This window comes from Myotis daubentonii, chromosome 3, assembly GCF_963259705.1.
Source record: "Myotis daubentonii chromosome 3, mMyoDau2.1, whole genome shotgun sequence".
In the NCBI taxonomy this organism is placed as follows: Eukaryota; Metazoa; Chordata; class Mammalia; order Chiroptera; family Vespertilionidae; genus Myotis; species Myotis daubentonii.
The window spans coordinates 207,314,173-207,334,156 of record NC_081842.1 but is presented as its reverse complement, the minus strand read 5'-3'; the positions used below and the strand labels follow the sequence as shown (position 1 = coordinate 207,334,156).

The window sequence follows — 19,984 nt, the reverse complement described above, 5'->3', positions numbered from 1 at the left end:
TCTACGTTAGCCCCCACGCCTGGCTGCTGGAATCTGAGCTGGGCAACAGCATCAGACACCCGCAGACACTGCGGTGGTCAGAGTGGCTGGGGCAGGGAGCCACCTCGATCCCCAAAGAAACACCCCCATCCTGTAGGGCATGAATGCCCTATGAGGGCAGGCCAGAAGGGGACCCACCATGGGGCTGCTGGGAGCCCAGAGGGCTGGATGGATCCTGAGAAAGGAGCTGGCCCAGGGCTGTCTTCCCAGTATCCGTCCTCCATATCCAGCCCTAGGAAGCCACTTAGGAGTGTCACTGCCCATCTGTCCATTCATTCACTAAAAAAATATGTATTAGGCACCTACTGTGTGCTAGGAAATGAGTTCCATGCCTGATACACATCGGTGAACAAGACAAAGTCCTTGCTCTCAGGAGCTTGAACTTTAATGGGGAGACAGACGAGAAACAATGTTGCTAAGAGTTATAACAACAATAGCATTCAACATTTATTGGGAGTTCAGTGCGTGCTGAGCACTGTACTAAGTGCTTTTCAATGCATTTCTCATTTAATCCCTACAAAAATAATATGTGTTATTATTGACCTTATTTTACAGGTGAGGAAACTGAGGCACAGAGAGGTTATGGCCAAGATCATCCGGCTCTGAGTGGTAAAGTTTGGGATTTGAACTCGGCTAATTTGACTCTGGATTTATTTGTGTTATAAGAAAGTTCAGCAGGGTGGGGTGGTAGAGACGGCCCGGCTGGGGGAGGAGTCCAGGAAGGCCTCTGTGACCAGGTGACATGTAAACTGAAACCAGAAGGACGAGGTGTCAACCAGCGACAAGGACACTGGGGGGGGGGGGGGGGAGGCAGGGGAGGAAGGGTGCAGCAGGAGCAAAGCCCCCGAGGTGGGGCCATGTAGAGGGTTCAAGGAGCAGGAAAAAGGGCAGTGTGGTTGGAAGGGAGTGAGACAAGGGGATCCCACCTCACCCCATTCTAGAGATGAATTAACTGACACCCAGAGACGGGAAGCCCCCTGAGAAAGCTGAACCCGGGGCCCTGCCAGGACCAGACGCCTCTGGACTCTGTCTAGCGCTCCTTCCAAAGCCTGGCCTGCTTGTGCCCGAATGCGAAGGGCTCTGTGGTGAGGACTCCGCCAGCTTGGGCTGAGGATGACTGAGGGCAGCTGGTGGGCTGTCGTCTCCCTGCACCCAGATCCCCCCTTCCTTCTCGGTCCAGTGTCAGCTCCGGGACTGGGTGCCGCTCAGGACTCCTGTTTCCCCAGCCAGGGCCGCATTCATGGGCTGCCTCTCATCACTCCCGATGCAGGCCCCTCCCCTTATCTCGCTTTTTGGCTGCTGGAAGGGGTCGGAGTGAGGACTTCCGTGTCATAGATGGAAGGATAGGTTTTGAAGACAGATACACGCAGCTTAGCTGGTTAGTAATTACGACACTGAGTGAGTCACGTCATGGCCTTGAGCCTCAGCTTCCCCCTCTACACAAGGAGGACAGCATGGCTTCCCGGAGAATTGCTGGTTGTGTCAAATGAGACACTGGACAGTGGCAAGCTCAACTGGCCTGCCAGGACTGGGGCTCTCTGAACCTCTGATGAGAACAGCCCGGGGGTGGAAACGGCAGCTCTGCCTCGCCAGCCAGAGCCCACACCTGCTGCTGTGGCTGTGCCCACATGGGGGGCTGCCGCTCCCGGGCACTGGGCCCCCGACAGGAACTGGGAAGGGACAGATGAGCCTTTGTGGAAGGCAGCCAGGCAGGCTGAGGGGACAGGCCCCGGCCCAAGTTGAGCCTGAGCCCCCTTGAGGGGAGATCTGGGGCAGGGTAGAAGAGAAAAGCCTGGCTCAGTGTTTTCCTAAGAGCCCAATGGGTCACAGCCCTTCTGGATCCTCCAGAGGGTCCAGGTGGGTCACTTCCAGAAACCTGCCTGCCCCACTCCTGCAGGGACGCATAACCCAGCTCCTCCCACCCTCCTGGGAGCTGTGCCCTGGAGCAGGCGTCCACTTCTCTACCCCAGGGCCTTTGCTTATGCTTTCTTCCACCTGGAGAGCCTTGTCCCCTGCTCTGTTCTCAAGGGCTCCCTCTCCCACGTATCCTGCCAGGGCTCAGACACAACCTAAAGCCTTAGTCCCCAGCCGCAGAGGCTGCTTGTGTAGAACTCGTAGGGGCTGCAGGGCCTTCTCTTAGAGGAATGGAAAAGACTCTCTCACTGGGGGGAATCCCTTCTGCAGGACTGGTGTTAAGAAGAGGAAAGGTGTCTTGTGGGAAGGGCCAGGGGCCCGAGGGAGCTCTGGAGTGTGTTCCAGAAATCCCTCAGACCAGTCGAGGTTGAAGAGGCAGGGGTGAGGCTGTCGGGAGCCTGAGACTTAGACCAGGAAATCTGGCTGTGTGACCTTCGGCAAGTGACATACCCTTGCTGATCCTCAAACTTCCCACTTATAAACTGGGGCTGCTATTCCCTAGATCTGTAAACAAGACACTGGGAGGGGGTGAGGGCATGTGCCAGGGGGTAGGGGAGACTGGGGGAAGGTCAATTGGAGAAAAAAAAGGAGACATATGTATTAATATTTGTAATACTTTAAACAATAAAAAAAAAAAGAGGGGAAGGGCCTGGGCACACAGGAGGTACGTGAGCCTGGGGCAAGCTGGAGCCATGGAGCTGATGCTGACATCCCCAGGGCTCCACTGGCAAATGCAGCAGCTCAGAGCACCCCTTCCCTCCAGGCCTCCCTCACCAGGAGCGGTTTTAAAAACTCCCCAGCACCTGGCTAGAAGCCAGGGCTTCTTAAAGTTACTTACCTCCCATCGAGGGCTTAGCTGGACCCAGCCAGAGCCCATCATTCACTTTCTGGAGATTATCACAGCTTGCAGAAACAGCAGGGCACCTGGCAGGAACCCGCCCGGCTCCTTCCTAGCCTGGCTCGGGCTGAAACTGGGCCAGGAGAGCACCCACTTCCTCCGAAAGAATCCAGAGCACTCTCCCTCCCCCTCGGCTATCGCCAAACCCCCCCCCCCCCACACCCGCATCCTAGGCATGGGCCTGCAGTCACGGTGCTCCCCGTGGAAAGAGCTCAGGGAGTGCTCACCCTCCAGCCTGTAGTTAAGAGAATAAATATACCACTAGGAAAATAAACCTCTAGAGCCAGACTTCCTGGGTTCAAATCCTGGCTCTGTCACTTAGCAGCTATGTGACCATGAACAAGTTATTTAAATTCTCCATGCCTTTGTGTTCTCACCTGTAACGTGGTGAAATTACGGTGCCTCCCTCACCAGGTTGCTAGAGGAGGATGGAATTAGTTCTTTGGAGAGTGTTTACAACAGTGCCCGGTGCACGGTGAGTGCTGGATTGGTTGGAAGGATGGACAAATGGATGGAGGATGGATGGACAGATGGATCCAAGCTCTGCTCTGGGGCACATGGGGGCCTTCAAGATCTTCCCGACACCAACGCTACCATCCCCCCAGGCAGGTTATGATCATGCCCTTCCCAGGAGCCCGCTCCGCCTGGCACCATCCTGCCCCTGCTGTTATCCTGAAGAACTCCTTCAACAGGTCGTGGTTCAAATGCCACCCCCTCTGTGAAGCCGCCTTGGTCTTAGTCAGGACCCTCAGGACTGTAAGTGACAGGAACCCGGCTCTAACTGGGTTTTGTCACAGAGCAAACACCCTGGCTTGCACGGCCTAACAGAGGGAGGCTCAGGCCTCAGGCAGGAGGAGTTCCAGAAGTTCTGATGATGCCGTTGGGTTCTCTCCCCTCCCCGATCCCATCCCTTGCTTCCCCGTGTGCGTCACCCTTACTCGCATCTCCTGAGTTTAGACGCCCTTCGTGCCTGGAGAACTGGGCCCGGCTTACCACCTGGCAGCAGAGAGCCTTAGAGAAAAGAGCCTTCCTCTCTCTCTCTCTCTAATTATAAAGTCCAGGGAAGAACTCTGATTGGCCAGGCCTGCTTCATATGTGCCCCGCGAAAAGGAGGGGTAAGAGCCTATGACTGGCACCCCACTAGTACCATGAGGAGTTGGGGAGAGGCATTACCCAAAGGATGGGGCTGCTGTTAGTAGGAGGAAGGGAAAGGGCAAGTTGACAGACAGGGCCCGTGTCCATGCCAACCCCCAGACACTCAGCATGCGAATTTTCCTCCCGCTGCGCTCCCACAGCACTCTGCACACCCCTCCACCAGAGCCTACTGGGTAGGATGTGGCTGTCCTGCCCGGTGGCCCAAAAAGCCTTAAAGAGTCAAGGCTCTGGTCCGCTTGGCCCTCAGCACTCAGCTCTGCTCCCTGGTCGTAAACTGCGTTTAATAAATGAGGCAATTGAGGCTCAAGAAGTAGCGGGGGGTCACTCAAGGGGCCAACCAGGACGAGAATCGTAGTCTAGGCTCTTCGGCCCCTCCCTCTCCCCACAATCAACAAAATCATCCTGTAAAAACTCTTTGACAAGGAGACTGTACCCATCCCTCAGGAGGCAGGAGATGGGCCCCAGGCCGGCGCCCCGTGGAAGGCGCTCTGGCTTTGCAGTCCGTTGGACACATGTTCAAAACCAGCTTCTTTCAAAGACACACGTGATGATCATGGGCAACCAGGGCGGCTGTGGGGATTAAATGAGAATGTGGACCAAGCGTGTGTATGTGTGTGTGGCACGCACAGCAGGGACTTGAGGAATGGAAGCTACTGTTTTCGGAGTGGGGCTCCCTGGCCCTCTCAGGGCAACACCGGGGTCTGGCTGGCTGCCCGGCCTGCCGTTTGCCCACTTATAAACCTGGCGGCCCATCCCACACGCCACCAAAAGCACAGGCTTTGGGGCAAGCAGCACGGCCAGCTGACACGGCACTTTTCTCAGACCGCGCCACACAGTGTCACTGACAGGCAGGGCAGTGCAGCCGTAGGAGCCTGGTGGGTTCAAATCCCAGCTCTGCCTGCTACTCCCTGTCTGACTTGGCAAGTGACACCATCACCCTGTGCCTCAGTTTACTGGTAAAACAGAAACAACAGCAGCACCATTCTCACGGGGCTACGAGAATTCAGAGCTAATGTGAAGCACTCCGAACACTGGCACTGCTGTCTGACTTGCTCGTGCACGTGATTACCTCGGTACCATCACTGCCTCCGTTTTGCAGAGAGGGGTAGAGACCTGCCCGGATTACCGGGCCAGAGAATGGCAGAGCGGGGCCTGGACGCAGGGTCTGCCTGGCTCTGGGCTCCCTGTTGGCACTCTGCCCCCGCTATTCCCTCCGGGGCTCTGAACCCCTGTCTCAGCAAGAGTGCTCATCCCCACCTGCCACCTCTCCGCGACCTCAGGGAGGGCCACGCTCCACGTCCAGCCCCAGCCAATCAGGGTGGACCCTCGGCCAAACCAGATGCTACAGAGCTGGCGTTGCCTCAGTGACCAGGAATGTTCCCCTAACAAAGCCCAGCCAGGGCTCAGCTTCCCATCTGGTCCCCATTACCCCTCCTCACCACACATGTCATGCTTGTCTGGGGGCCTGGGGGAGCCCGGGAAGATACTCCTGGCGGGGAGAGGAGACAAGAGGCCCAGAGGGGTCCCCAGGTGCAGAGCCGAGCCAGAGGGGGTTGGAGAACCAGGGACGGGGGACATGACCGAGAAGGGAGTGGAGGGGTAACTAAAGGGAAGGAGGACGCCGGGCTCAGGTTTCCTGGAACAAGCCATTCCCATCTTTGGGAAGAGCAAGGGCTTTGGAGCAGACAGACCTGGGCTTGAAGCCCTGAGTGACCCTGGGCAAGTCGCCTCACCTCTCTGCACGTTTCCGCGTCTCTAAAATGGGGACATGAGAGCTTACATCACAGGGCTGTGGTGAGAATTAAGGAGGTAAACCACGGAAAGGCACTCAGGAACTCAAGTTCCGCCTCCTCCCAAGAGGAGCCCTGAGGGCACAGGCTGTGACGCTGGACGTAATGTGATGGCACTGGAACGTCCTGGCTAATGGAGAGACGACACCTGCTGCTGGAATGACCCTGGTGTTCAACCTGAGCCTGGGCGGGGCCTGGGGCCTGGAGGTGGTGGCAGTGGTGGCATTGATGGTGGGGCTGCTGCTGCTGAATGACGAGGGCAGGAGTGACAAGAACCATCACCTGAACAATGACTTCATTCCAGGCCCTCTGCCAACTGCTTTCCGATGTAACCATCATAACAACCCGATGGAAGAGAGTGTGGAAGTAGAGGCACAGAGAGGTTAAGTAACGAGTCCAGGGTCACACAGCTGGGGAGAGGATATGATTCAAACCCAGGTCTATCCAACTCCTAGGTACCACCCAATGGGAGCTCTGGAAAGAGATGCCCCACTAGGCCAGGCAGGCGTCCCTGCCTGGGACACCCACACAGCGGCATTCCCAACCCCCTTCCCGGGCCCCGGAACGCCTGGCTGTAGCCATCCAGCCTGGGCTCCTCCTCCCCTCTCTAGGGCTTGGCTGCTCCTCAGCCCAGCTCAGGAGCCAACTGCAATTGCACAATTAACAATTAGGAACAACTTTTCTTCTCTTCCGAGGGAGAAAACAGCGTAAGACTTGGTGACAGGGACACAGCAGGACTTGTCCCAGAATTCATGAGGTCTGTCCTCAGTCCCCTGCCAGGCTGGGGAGGGAGGCTCCTTTCCTGACCCAGCCCAGTCCAGCCAGGAAATCCAGAACCAGGCAGCCCCTGAGCCTCTAGTCTTCCTTTCTCATTTAAATCCTACCCACCCCCTCACCTTCCCCCCAGGGAGACTTACTGGCTGCCCCAGCCCACAGTTTTCACATGTCTCTTTGACCCCAATACCACTGGTTGATTCTTTGTCTATTTAGTCAGCACCACCATAGATTGTATCTCTATCAAACTGTAAGCAACTCGCATTTGCTTTAAAATTTTTCTTTGGTAAGCAACACTATGCTATCCATCTCATCACCAAGCCTAGTACAGGACACATAAAAGCTGCTTGATCCGTAGTCTACTCCTTGGCTTGGAGAACTCCTATTCACCCTTTAGAACCCAGGTCAAACGTCATCTCCTCCATGAAGTCCTCCTCCGTGGCCTAAGCTGCCGCATCTGTATATATCTCTAGTAGAATAGCCTTCCCTCCTGCTCTGTGATTAATAACTACTGGCCAGGCAGGCACTGTGCTAAGACTGCTACACTCGATTCCAAATCTATCAATAACTGCAAGAGAGAGAGTCGCTCTCTCCAGTTAACCGATGGGGGGATAAGGCTCAGAGAGGTTGAAAAACTGACCTCAAGTCACAGCTAACAAGGGGCCGGCCTGGGATTTGAACTGAGGTCTGTTCCTGCTCCAAGCAAATGACTCTTCAATTGGGTCAGGCTGACTCCCCTGTGGCGGGTCGCTCCCACTGACTTCATCTGAATCCCGAGCCTAGCACGGCTCCAAGCCTTGTGGTTCCCTCACAGATCAGCCCCAGAAGTGAGATGTCACTCATCCCCAACCCCACGGTGGCATTCCAGGCCAAAGGTACCTAACTAGCTGGCCCAACCTGTCTACCAGCCTCCAGGACAACCTCAAAAGCTCTAAGTACTTGTATCCAGGCCATTCCCCTCTCCCCTTTCCCCGTATTCCAGGCCTCTGTGAATCCGTTTCCTCTGTCAACAAGGGCAACGGTCAGAGAGGCCAGGGCTCAGGAAGGAGCGCAGGCTCTGGAGTCAGCTGACTTGGGTCCTGGCTGTGGCACTTGGGGAACATGACTTAACCTCTTCAAAGCCTTAGTTGTCTTAGCTGTGAAGTGGGAAGGACCCTCCTCACAGAGGACTGATTTTGATCTCGAATGTCAAGTGCCTTCCACACACGTCCACTCATTCAGCCAACAGATATTGCTGTGCACCTACTATGTGCCTGACATGGCGTTTGATGCTGTTCACAGCAGCAAAGCAAACAGAATAACATTTCTGTCCTTAAAGGTTTTTAACTCTGAGCAGGAACCCCTGAAACTGTTGGTGGATCCTCTCAGCAATCTCAAGATACAGTGGGCTTATCGGATTCCACTCCTTATCCTAAAAAACACATACACACCTGGAGAACTCTCCTGGGGTCACCGGGAGACACAGACCAGGAAGCCACACAGCCCTGTTTAAACAGTGAACGAGAAAGACCTAAATGGCTCGTTCTAGCAGCCTGGATATGGCAGGCTAGATCCATAAGGTGGAATACTACACAGCACCAACAACGAACTGGATACAACTCAGACACAACATGAAGAGAGAAAAGCAAGCTTCAAAGCCTCCAACCAATCACCTAAAGTTTTAAAACTCCTGAGCAATACCCCAGTATGGCTTGGAAAGCAGAGATAGCTAATGAAAGTAGCGAGGCGGTCATTCAAGAAAGCAGGGTGTTTGTCTGTTTTTCTGGAAGAGGGGAGGTGGGGAAGGGGTCAGGAAGGGACATGTGTGGGAAATCCAATTGCATTTGGAATGTTCTGTTCTTTAAGTTGGGTGGCTGGTTCACCAGTGTTTGCTTTTACTGAACTCGGTGCTTTTTGTATGTCTGAAACACGCTGCCACACACCCAAAGAGGCGTGGGCTTTGGAGGCAGAGACTTGGATTTCAAACCAGACCCGTGCTTTGCTGCTGTGTGAGCTCAGTTTTCTCCTCTGTGAAGTGGGGATCATTAATACCCACCACTAGCTCCCAGGACTCTTCTGAGAATCAAACAAGGTAACGTCTGAAAGGAGCTGGCGCACAGTAGGGCCTGGAGCACAGGGAAGGGGGCCTGGTGTACATGTGGGGGCAGAGAATGGAGGGGATGGGGAGATGGTGCACAGCAGCCGCTATTGTTCTTGCTGCTGGTGGGGAAATCTCCCAAAAAAGAACAGAGGGGGAAGGAAGGCCAGGCCACAGGCCTCCGATTACGGGGGACAGGGTTTACTGGTTCCAAGGCCAGGCTGGCCTTCAGTGAAACTAGTGACACATCCGGGGCCCTGGCAATTGGGCAATCTTGGTCCCTCGACCAGAACACATGAAGTCATGGCCAGGGCTGGCTGGCCTCCCTCCACCGCCCCCACCCCTTCTGACTTCCTGTTGCGGGCCTTCTCAGGACCCTCCCCTGCCCCGAGCTGGGTGGGAAAGCTGGGCTCCCTCCCTGCCCAGTTCTCCTTTTCTCTCCTGAGACCCTGGCTCCTCATTCTGAAGGTGGAGGCTTAGCCCCCTTGCATCCGAATGAATCTGTTGGAGACGTCAGCAGGTCCCAGGCTTCAGCAGGTGTGGCCGAGTATGAATCCCAGGCTCAAGTCCAGGCTCAGGGTGTGACCTCACTATTCTTCTCTATGAAGTGAGGATCACAGAGAGAATCAAACAAGGTGCATCCCTCTCGAAGTAGTGGTGAAGAAAGCTGCAGACAATAGGGTCTGCCCCTCAACAGGGCAGGGGCATTAGAGGGCACGTTCCAGGTACCCAGGCACGGACTGCTGTTCTATTTAAATGATTCCTCCCAGCTTTCGCACAACCCAAGCGGCAGTTCTGCTGGACTTGACAATGACCCAGGGTGAGGGGGAAAGTGTGGGGACAGAGCAGGGCAGACCTGGGGTGAAGAGCAGCAGGAAGTGGGAGCAGGGGGCCCTGCCCAGGCTCTCAGCCACCCAAACCCTATGAAAACACCCCAAAACACCCTGCTGGCAGGAGCACAGGAATCTATCAGTGTTCCCGAGGGCCCAAGGGCACTTCTGGGGCACAGCTCGGAGAGGGCAGCAGCAGGGCGCGGGGCTGGCTGTGACATTTGATTTCAGATCATGACGCATCTGGGGAACATTCCTGTCCTTTCCCAAGCCTGTCCCACCCCCGTTAACAAAGGTCGGCCTGGGCTAGGGGTGTCCTTGGAGACCGGGCCCCAGTTCTGCCTCGGCCACCCACAGCGAGTCTTTCGGGCAGACATTTCCCCTCTCTGGGCTTGAGTTTCTCCATCTGTAAAAGGAGTGGGACACTAAGGTCTCACCAATCTGTGAGACACGCTCTACAGCCTATGTAACTAGCAGCCAAAGTCCCTTCCCTGCAGGAGGTCAGCCTGGCCCCCTCAGCCCAGCCAGTGCTAAAAAGTAGACCAGGGAGTAACTGACCACAAGAACTCCAGCTACAGGCGGGAGAGAAAATGAATTAGGGTCCCAACAGCGTTTGCCTGGAAAGTGTGGCATCAGCAGAGGCGGATGCACAGGAATACGGTCTAAGTTACGCTTTCACAAACTCATCCTCTCGGCAAATCAAATTCCACGGGCTTTTGACGGAGCTGGCTCTGTGTATTTCCCAGGGCTCAGTTTCCTCATCCGCTAAGTAAAAATAATAAAACAGACCAAACAGGTCTATTTGTTGTAAAGATGTGATAAGATGTTGTGTACACACGACTTGGTACGTACTAGATGTTCAATAAATGCTGGCTCCACGCCACCTCCCTGCCCGTCTGCGGAACCTCCAGCACCAAACTGGCACCAGGAGGCCCTGGTGGCTGGTCCCCCAGCTTGCCTTACCCCCTGCCAGGCTGACAAGCAGCCCGGATGTTTACACTGGCCAGTTAGGGCCCCCTGCCTGCCTGGTACAGGCTGAGTGAGCACAGGCAGTACCTCGGCACTGCTCCCCCCTCTGCGTCCTGCAGATCACTCGCCTCCCAGGCTGGTCTTTCACTTCCACGGCACCATCACCCACCCCAGATCCTGTTTACAGATTCTCCTCACAGATTATACTGGTGTTTGCTGAGTCCCGCTGGTACCTGGCAGGACACTCTAACCCAGTCCATGTTGCCCTCGAGCAGGGGCAAGGTGAGAGCGGGCCGGACTCTGGCAGTCCACAGCTGGGTGGGCTGGGAAGCTTCCTCGTCTATAAATTGGGGTGACAGCAACAGGACTATTCCACAGGGGGCTGTGACAGTTAAATGGGGTGATGTGGCGAAGGCACTCAGTGCCTGGCTCATGAACGGCGTTGGGGAAATAAACTCTTAAAGACTTGTATTAGTGCTTTATGGGCAATTGAGGAGTTTGCCCAAGAAATCAGTGGGCCCTGAGAACACATCCGAAAAATAAATAATACAAAATTCTTGGCCAGATTGTACCAAACACTTTCTACGTACTATCTCATCACTTCTGCAAGGCAACCCAAGAGATGTGATGCACCATTATCCCCAGTTTCACAGGTGGGGAGCAGAGGTTCAGAGAGGTCGAGCCACTTGCCTGGGGTCACACAGCCCCCTGGTAGGTGGAGGAAGCATGTGCCTTGATCCAGAGCCTGTGCTCAAACCTCCACACTGGCCCATGTCCCTGTAGGGGCCTCATCTGTGACTTCCCTCCCAACCTTCCTTCTGGGCAGGCCTCCTGAGGTCCTAGCCTCCTCTAGGCCATGAGGGTCCTGGGAGCCGCCAGCAGCCTGGGGCTCAGCTGGTGGCCCCTCCTGCCCATTGCCTGGGTGGTGACTCAAACTCAGTCACTGACTTGTAGCCACAATCCTGGCATTCACCAGGCTGCCCCTGTCTCCACAGAGGAGATAAGACACGACACAAACAACCTAACACAAACCAGAAATCAATTTAAGGGCCGCCAGGAAGGCCAGATAACAGGCTGGGACATTTACAGAGTGGGGCTCGGCCTTCCTGGGTAAGTCTGTGGCTGAATAACACAGGAGGAACTTCCCATGGGGAGGGGCACGGCCTGGGGGTGCCCAGCAGCCATGCCAAGAAAAGGGTTTGTTGGAGACCCAGGCCTGGGCAGGCAGGGCTGAGCGTGGAAATTCCCTGCGGTTGTGGCCGGTCGGTGCCTTCACAGGGGACCGACACAATGTATTATTTTTATTTTAGAAAAGGAAAAACTGAGGCTGAGAGGGAAGGGTACTTCCTTAAGACCACGCTGCTTGAAGGGGCAGAGCCGTCCAGTTCCCAAGTCCGAATGAAACAGAGTTGTGTCTCTGGCCACTTCTCGTTGGTCTAGTCCTGCTTTCCCGCTCTTCTCTCTGGCTCCCAGGATGGCTTCCCCAGGCTCCCTGACCACTGCCCCCACGTGGCTCACGCAGGCTCACACCCCCATTTTCAGAAAGAAGTCACGGGTAGCTTCCCAGTGAGATGGAGTGTACGGAGACTCAACACCTCACCTGAGCCCAGAATGCTGCTCCCTTCTCTAAGGATTGGGAGAGGTCAGTGCTGCCCACCTCGGGCCTCCTGACAGATGCTTCCTATGACTGTAGGCACCCTGTGGGGAATTTGGTGGCCCTTCACCCAGCAGCAGCCAAGGGATTCTGGCTGCACAGTTGCCATGGAAACACCAAAGGATGCTCTGAGGGCAGGAGACCAGTCAGTCTTCCTCAGCTGGCTAGTGCAAAGAGCAGGCCAAGGGCACAAGCTGGGGCTGTGACAGGGCCCTTACCCCCATATGTCCCACCCTAGGGCCCCAGATCTTATGACAAATAAGGCAGTGCCAACTGTTGGCATAGGAGACAAGGAGGTGGTGCCAGTTTGGTCCCAGGAGTCAAAAGCTGATCTAAAAATTTTTTAAATTGTCTTTTAATTGATTCTTTTTTTAGTGAGAGAGAGAGAGAGAGAGAGAGAGAGAGAGAGAGAGAGAGAGGAAGGAAGGGGGGGAAGAAAAGAGAAACATGGGTTTGAGAGTGAAACATCAATTGGCTGTCTGCTGCACACCCCCCACCGGAGATTAAGCTTGTAACCTGGGTATGTACCCTAACAAAGAATTGAACTGGCAACCTTTCGATGCACAGGACCATGCCCAACCAACTGAGCCACACCAGCCAGGCCTGAGATTATTTGATAAAGAATTTTCTTGCCCCCATACTTGCCTCGTATGGATTAATAGGTATTTATCATCCACCTACTATGCGCCAGGCACTGTCCAAGGTACTGCAGGGACAGTGGAGGTCAAGCCAGATAAGGACTACACTCATGGAACACATTCTAGTGGCAGGAAACAAACAGAGAAGGCACAGCATATACAAAGGGCTGAGGTGGAGAGAAAAGTGAGCCGCACGGGGGGGGCTGTAGTTTGGCTGAAGCAGAGAGGATAGGACCGGGAAAGGCCAGAGATGAGGCTGGAGAAACGGACAAGACTAGAGTGTGAAATGCCCTAGAATTGCTATGGAGGAGTCTGACTTGCTCCCAGGGAAATGGGGAGCCATGGGGAGCCAAGAAAACGTACATTGTGCAGAAAATGGAGACATCAGAACAGTGTGGAGTTTAACTGTAATGTACCAACGCTGGCTTCTTCGTTTTGACAAATGTACATGGTCGTGTAAGCTGTCAGTGTTCGGGGAAACTGGGTGAGGGATATATAAAAAGTCTGTATCAGCTTTGCAGTTTTTCTGTAGACCTAAAATTATTCCAGAACAAAATGCTCATTTTAAAAAAGGTTGCAGTATTCCTGGCCCCGGGTTGACTCTCCTGAGAAAAAGAAATGGGGAGGGGCATCAAAAAGGCGAGTGGGCCCGGGCCCAGGATGAGATGTGTCGGATCTGCACCCTCGCGGAACTGTGCACGTGTGCGGAAATCTCTGACGGGGGCTCAGGAGGGAGGGCAGGCCTGGCGCTGAGGCTGGGATCACTTCCAGGGTTCCTTGCACTTTCCCAAAGGTCCCCAGAGAGTGACCGGTACCCAGGGACATCTGAGGACACAGCTAAAAGCCTTCACTGAAGCCTCGTTTATTTTTATCTTAAAAAGTCGTGCCAATTCTGCATTCTACTCCGAAGCAGTACTTTAAATTTTACAACTCCCACTACATCCCCCAGGGCAAGCTCATGCACTAGTATGAAACGCCCAAATATAAAAATTAAGCGTGAAACCTCAAGAGTGCATACACTGGCCTTGAGACAGTGGGGAGGAGAAAGGACTGAACCCCCAGAATAACAGCTGAAGAGGAGGAGAAGGAGGAGGAGGAGGAGGAGGAGGAAACCAAAGTATACCTGGTCCCTGCGCCAGGTGCTCGCTTCATGCTTTTGTTGTTTTTCTCACTTGTTATTGTCATTTCTTTTTAGAGAGAGTTGGGAGAAGAGAGAGAGGGGGGGGGGGGAGAGAAACATCAATTTGAAAGAGAAACATCGATCAGCTGCCTCCCATACACACCCCAATCAGGATGTGCCCTGACCAGGAATCGAACCCGTGACCATTCGGTGTACAGGACGACACTCCAACCAACCAAGCCACACTGGCCAGGGCATGCTCGTGCTTTTTACACATATTTAGGTGCCTACTGTGTGCCAGCACTGTTCTAGGTGGAAATCCTAGGGAACAAGACAGGCAGAAATGCTTATTTGTTAGTGGGAGGAGACAAGTAAGAGGGGAGGATGCTGGACCGTGGTAAGTGCTAAGGAGAACAGTCAGGCAGGGAGGGAGGACAGAACATGGGAGGGGCAGTTTTCAGCAGGGAGGCGGGAAAGCCTGTCTGAGAAGGTGACACCTGAGCAGAGACTAGAAGGAAATGAGGCTGCTTTGCAGATGTTGCCTCATTCATTTTTCACAGCTGCGGCGGGGGGGGAGGGGGGGGACGGATTATGATCCCTGATTTCCAGATAAGAAAAGTGAGTCTTGAACAGGTAACATGGTTTACTTAAGGTCACCTAGAAAACAGCGGGGGAACTGGGGAGAGTGTAAGGCTGAGCCCAGACCATCAGTTCCTCTGGGGAAGATGACTGGGGGCACCTCTGTCCGCTCCCCCTGCACCCCTGTCCCCAGCAGACATCACTAATTGATCAAATCCATCTGCTGAAGCCAGGTTTCCAAGTCCTCAGAACAGCCAATCAATGGGGTTGGCACATGCCCCTTGGAGGTGGCTGAAAAGACCACAGGGGACTTAGAAGGAGAGGACTGGAGGGCAAGAGGGGGGGGGGGCACATCTTCCAGGTTATAAGGAGCACTTTGCTACCCCCACGCCTTCTTACGTTGATCACGTATAAGAGATATCAAGGGGTAGAATGGACCCTCTCTCCCAACTGAGGGCACTGGGTGGGCAGAGGAAGAGGGCGGTTGGTCAAGGGGATGGACCCGCTCCCTGATCAGCCCAGCACGGTTCCATCCAGGGTGGCCCAATGGCTGTCACAGCTGAGGTTAGTGACTTGACTGGGCCTGGCTTCCCCTCCCACAGTCACCCCGGAATCCCTCCCTCCGTGGCCAGAGTGCTTTTCCCAGCTGAGAAACAAGCTTGGAGGGGCCAGGAGGGGCTCTCCCCCCGTCTCCTTTCTCCCTTCTTTCCACAGGGAGAGAAACAGTTGGGGCTGAAGAAATGACTCGTTTTCCCTAGAGAGGCCAGGGCCGGGCTGAGTCAGGCTGGAGGAGCCTGCGGTCAGCACCGCCTGCGCTGGCTGAGACGGCTCTGGGCCCAGGGAGGCAGGGACAAGTGGAAGTGGAGTGTGCCCGTCTCTCCTTCCCCAGCCCTGGCGTGTCCCTGGGGTCACCCAGCACCGCTACATGGAACCTGGTGGAGAAGAAAAACCCTCTGGCCTTTCCTGACCGCCTGCCTCCTGGGGACAGCCAGGAAACTCAAAGTCACGGGGGTGGGAGGTCTGCGAAGAAATCTCTTCCAAGGAGGGATCAGATCGCCAGCAGAAACACTCACATGTATTTTGTTCTGGGTCTTGTTCTTCTTTCTTTTTTGGGGTGTGTGTGTATGGGGGGTGGTTCTTGTTATTTAAAGAAACACTGCACAATAGCTAGGGGTCAGAATGGGTTGCAACGTGCAGCTTTCTGTATTAAATTTTATTTCTCCATTAGCTGGCATTAACGCTGACAGAAGGGTCCCTAGTGACAATATGAACAATATACCGACTCCAGGACTACCCAGGAAAGCCTGTCCTCCATCCCAGTTCTAGCCCTGAGGTGCGCCCTCCCTCCATGCACCTGCCGGGCAGCTGCTGGGGGCAGGTATGCTGAGAACACCAGGGTCTGCCCTCGAGGACGCCCCGACCAGGACAGAGAAGTAACAGTCACACTTAAAGAACATAAGTGTCCGGAGGACAGAACAGCACCAGCTCCTCATCTAGCTGGCACCCTGCCCGACCCCTCCCAAAAGGGTACCACCTGCTCCCGCCAGAGAGCCCTAGATGGGGTTCCACAGCAACCTTCTTCTCACCTCCTGTGCTGGCCTCCTCTCTCTTTGCTGCCGAAAGACAGCCTTTCTGAGCCCCTGGCGCAACCACCCCACCACGCAGAGGTCAGACACTGCGCAGGACCCTGCAAACACTGGCTCGAGTCAGCCCAAATACTGGCTCGGAGCTGTGTGGCCCTGGCCCAGTACCTTGCCTCAGCAAGCCTCAGCTTACTCATCTGTTAAATGGGGACACAATTGGACCCATCCCTTTAGAGTCGACGCTATTGAAATGAGTCAATGCACAGGCTGCTCCCTGCACTGCGGTTCCCGCCTCCTGCTCTATGGAGAAGACAGGTAAGAGAACATGAGGGCAGATGTTAGCGCTGCACACGAACACAGGGTCCTGGTCCTGTGCTGTCATCAGCCAGAGGCTCCAGGAGGTCCCAATCAACCACCAAGCCCTGCAAGTCTGCCCTCAGTATCTCCATCTGCTTCTCTGTGAGGCCATTAGTAAGTGGCTCTCTCGCCCGCCCACCTCGTTTCCAACCTGATGCCCGTTTCCTACCAGTGCAATGGTTTCCGTAACCGAGTCCCCTGCTCTGACTGGTCCCAAATGTGCCCCACCCTGACTCAACGGGACAGAGGGCCCAGGGCGCTGAGCCCGCAGCACTGAGTGTTTTCCCGCCCCCTCCCAGCCCTCATCTTTCTCCCTCCCAATGCTCTCAGCCAACGTTAGCCGCGTCCCAGTCTCCATTATCACACAGCACACAGCTCCCTGAGCAAAAATACCCACGTGGGAAGCTAGGAGGGGCCACGGAGTTGGGGCTGCGGGAGGGGTGGCAGGAGGAAGAGATCACATTTCTTGAGTACCTAGTACATGTCAGGGTGAGAAGGGCTCAGTGCTGGGGGGGGGGGTACAGAGCCTCAGGAGACTGTGGTGTGGGGGGGTGCGGGGGGGCCTAGTCCCCAGGGGGCCCAGTCCCAGACAGAAGTCAGGCCAGGGTCCAAGGTTTAGGGGCAACTGTCAGGGAGAAGGGTCCTGAGGGAAAAGCAGGCTCTGGAACCTGAGGAGAAAAAGGGGGGCCTGCACCCCAAAGAGGAAAATAAACGTGGGCCCAAATATAGAGGAGAAGCTCCTGACAGGGAGCTGTGTCTGTCTTGGATCCCAGGAGGGGACGGCTTAGGCCAGGAGGGGAGATGGGGAGAGGCCTGCCGAGCTACAAGTCCACGTGCATGAACATTTCAGAGTCTTATTCGCCAGACAGGGTTAACTGGGGGGACAGAAAGGACGTCTTCAATGGCAGCCAGCAGTTTCCAGTTCAAGAGGTTTGGAGGAGGGGGCGTCTCCCTACCCCTGGGGAGACCCCCTTGGCCGAGGCCCAGGCGTGGCCCAGTGAGTCTCCTCAGATCCTTGGGCCGCCCCCCACCCCTGCCAGTGAGGGGCCGTCTGTGCACAGTGGCTCCAGCCCGCACCCCAGCCCCACTTCTGTGGCTCCTTCAAAGCCTGGGGAGGCCCTCAAGGCCCAGAGGTCACAGAGAAAGAATCTGAGGTCAGAGCACAGCCCCTCCCTTGCTAGATGCCTATAAAGCCTCCTCCCTTGAAGCCACCAGACCCCGCGGGGTGTGTGTGTGTGTGTGTGTGTGTGTTGGGGGGGTGGGGGGAGGCACGGGGAAGGACCTGGAAGAGGGACTCCACAAAAGCAGTGACCAGGGATCTGGCCCTGGGTCAGAGCCTTGCTGGAAACCCTGGGACGGGAGTCCCTGCCACTGACCCAACGCGTGCCCTGACCCGCACCAGCTCACACACCTTTCTGGGCTCTGTTCTCACCTGTCAGAGCAATGAGCTGGATGCCCTGCCCGTCCCCGTCCATCGCCAAGCCCTGGGGATGCTTCCCCTCAATATCTCCATCTGCTTCTCCCTCGCCACCACCTGCCACCCCCTTCTCGCCCCTCCCCAAGTCCCTCCCCATTCAGCAGCCAGAGCGAGTTTATCAGAAGGCAAGTCAGATCCTGTCATCTCCCCGGCTGGCACCCCTTCCAGAACCCTCCACCCTGCCAGCTGTAAGTGTCTGCCTTTTCTTCCTGTGCGGGCTTAAATGGGGAATCTGGTGCAGAAGAAAACAAAACCTAAAGTTTACGGATTTGAGAACACACACACACACACACACACACACACACACACACACACACGGCTTTCCATTGCTCCTGGGATAAAGTTCAAATCTCTCACCTGGTCCACGTGGCGGGTATCCACTCCCTGGCGACCCCTCAGCCTCACCTGGCGCACTCCTGCCCTGGCTTCCTACTCCAGCTACACCGAGCATCTATAAGGTCACCCATTTCAGGCCTTTGCACATGCCATTCCCTTGGCCTAGAATCTTTCCCGCTCTATCTTTTTACCTGATTAACACTTAACCCATCCTTGGCACAAATCCCTAAGACCCCAATCCCTTCCAATTCCACCCTTGCCAGGCGCTGGGAAATCTAGTAGTAAAATCTAGTGCCAGGCGGCTACTGTGTGGTAGGCATGGGTCCCAGCACTTTGCAAGAATTATATTGCTTGTTTAAACCACTCCATGAGTTTGGGATTACTAGTACTCCCATTTTACTTATGTAGAAACAGATAATTAAGGAATTTGCCTGAAGTTGCTTAAATAAATGGCAGAGCTGGAATTCAAACCCAGGCAGGCAGGCTGTGCGGTGGGGGAGGGGGGCTCAAGCTCTTGATCTATGTCAGTGCCCGGAGACAAGACAGGGCAGGGAAGTGCGCCCGAGGTGACCTGTGCTCTGACAGAAGGCAGTCTGGGGGTGAAGGGGGTGAGGAGGGCAGTGGGAACGCAGATGGGTGGGCAGGGGGGTGGTCAAGAAGGTTTCTGAGAACAGCTATGGGACGAGGAATAGACCTCGTGGTTTGGGACGCATGTCACTGTTGCTGTTAGCGACACCGCCTCTTAGAGTGGAGAACTGAATGTGCACACTCGGGCCGGGATCAGATCTACTCTCGTTTAGGGTTTGCGACCATCCTGAGAGGGGGGCTGCTATCCCCACTTTACAGGTGGGCAACCCAAGCCTCAGAGAGGAAATTTTACCTGCTCAAAGGGCCTTTACAACAAACAAGTGGTGGATCCAGCGCTCAAGTTCAAGTTCCAGACTTCCATCCCACAGCCCCTGCTCTTAACCCCCAGGCCACACTGCACACACAGGAATCAGTGAGTGTGTGGTAAGGATCTGCTGCAGAAGGTGGGGGGGCCTCCTTTCCATCCTGGGCCTGCATTTAGTGCCTGGCTGCCCCATGCAACCTACCCAAGCCTTGCATGCATGTGTGCATTCTCTCTCCCCCCCCCCCCTCTCTCTCTCACACACACACACACACACACACACACACACACACACACACACACACACACACACGTAAATAGCAGTAGAGGGGCTGAGAGAATTTCCTCGCCTCCCTGCCTAACTGCATTCACCACAACTGGAAAGCCACTTAAGTGAAGGCTAGCACGCAGGTGTTCTTTCCAGCTCTTTGAAGGCTCAGAAGGACAGACCCCAACAGTAATAACGTTAACAGGAGCTCCCATTTACTGCGAACCTATTACGTGCACCGTCCTATAAGCTTTAGAGCAGTGGTTCTCAACCTTCTGGCCCTTCAAATACAGTTCCTCATGTTGTGACCCAACCATAAAATTATTTTCATTGCTACTTCATAACTGTAATGTTGCTACTGTTATGAATCCTAATGCAAATATCTGATATGCAGGATGGTCTTAGGCGACCCCTGTGAAAGGGTCGTTCGACTGCCAAAGGGGTCGCGACCCACAGGTTGAGAACCGCTGCTTTAGAGCCTCACAGCAACCATTCCAGCCACTCTTCATAACCACGCCATGAGAAAGGGCTGCCCTCATCCCACCCACACAGGGGAGGACCGAGGCTCAGAGGTGGTCACTGCCCCAAGGTGGCCCATCTGGGACTACGTGCAGAGCTGGGACTAGGAGGCCGGTCT

General features: G+C 55.1%; 1 protein-coding gene across 2 annotated transcripts in view; it reads right to left on the bottom strand.

The window, feature by feature from the left end:
* ECE1 (endothelin converting enzyme 1) overlaps window positions 1–19,984 on the bottom strand; it is a 98,213-nt gene that overhangs the window by 67,885 nt on the left and 10,344 nt on the right. Inside the window, exon 1 of one of the 2 annotated variants that reach the window (XM_059690907.1) lies at window positions 7,211–7,433. The exons of the other annotated variant lie outside the window; for it this stretch is intronic. The gene's annotated coding sequence lies outside the window, so the exon portion shown is untranslated. Of the gene's footprint in view, window positions 1–7,210; window positions 7,434–19,984 lie in introns of those variants that run through there. 2 annotated transcript variants of the gene reach the window in all.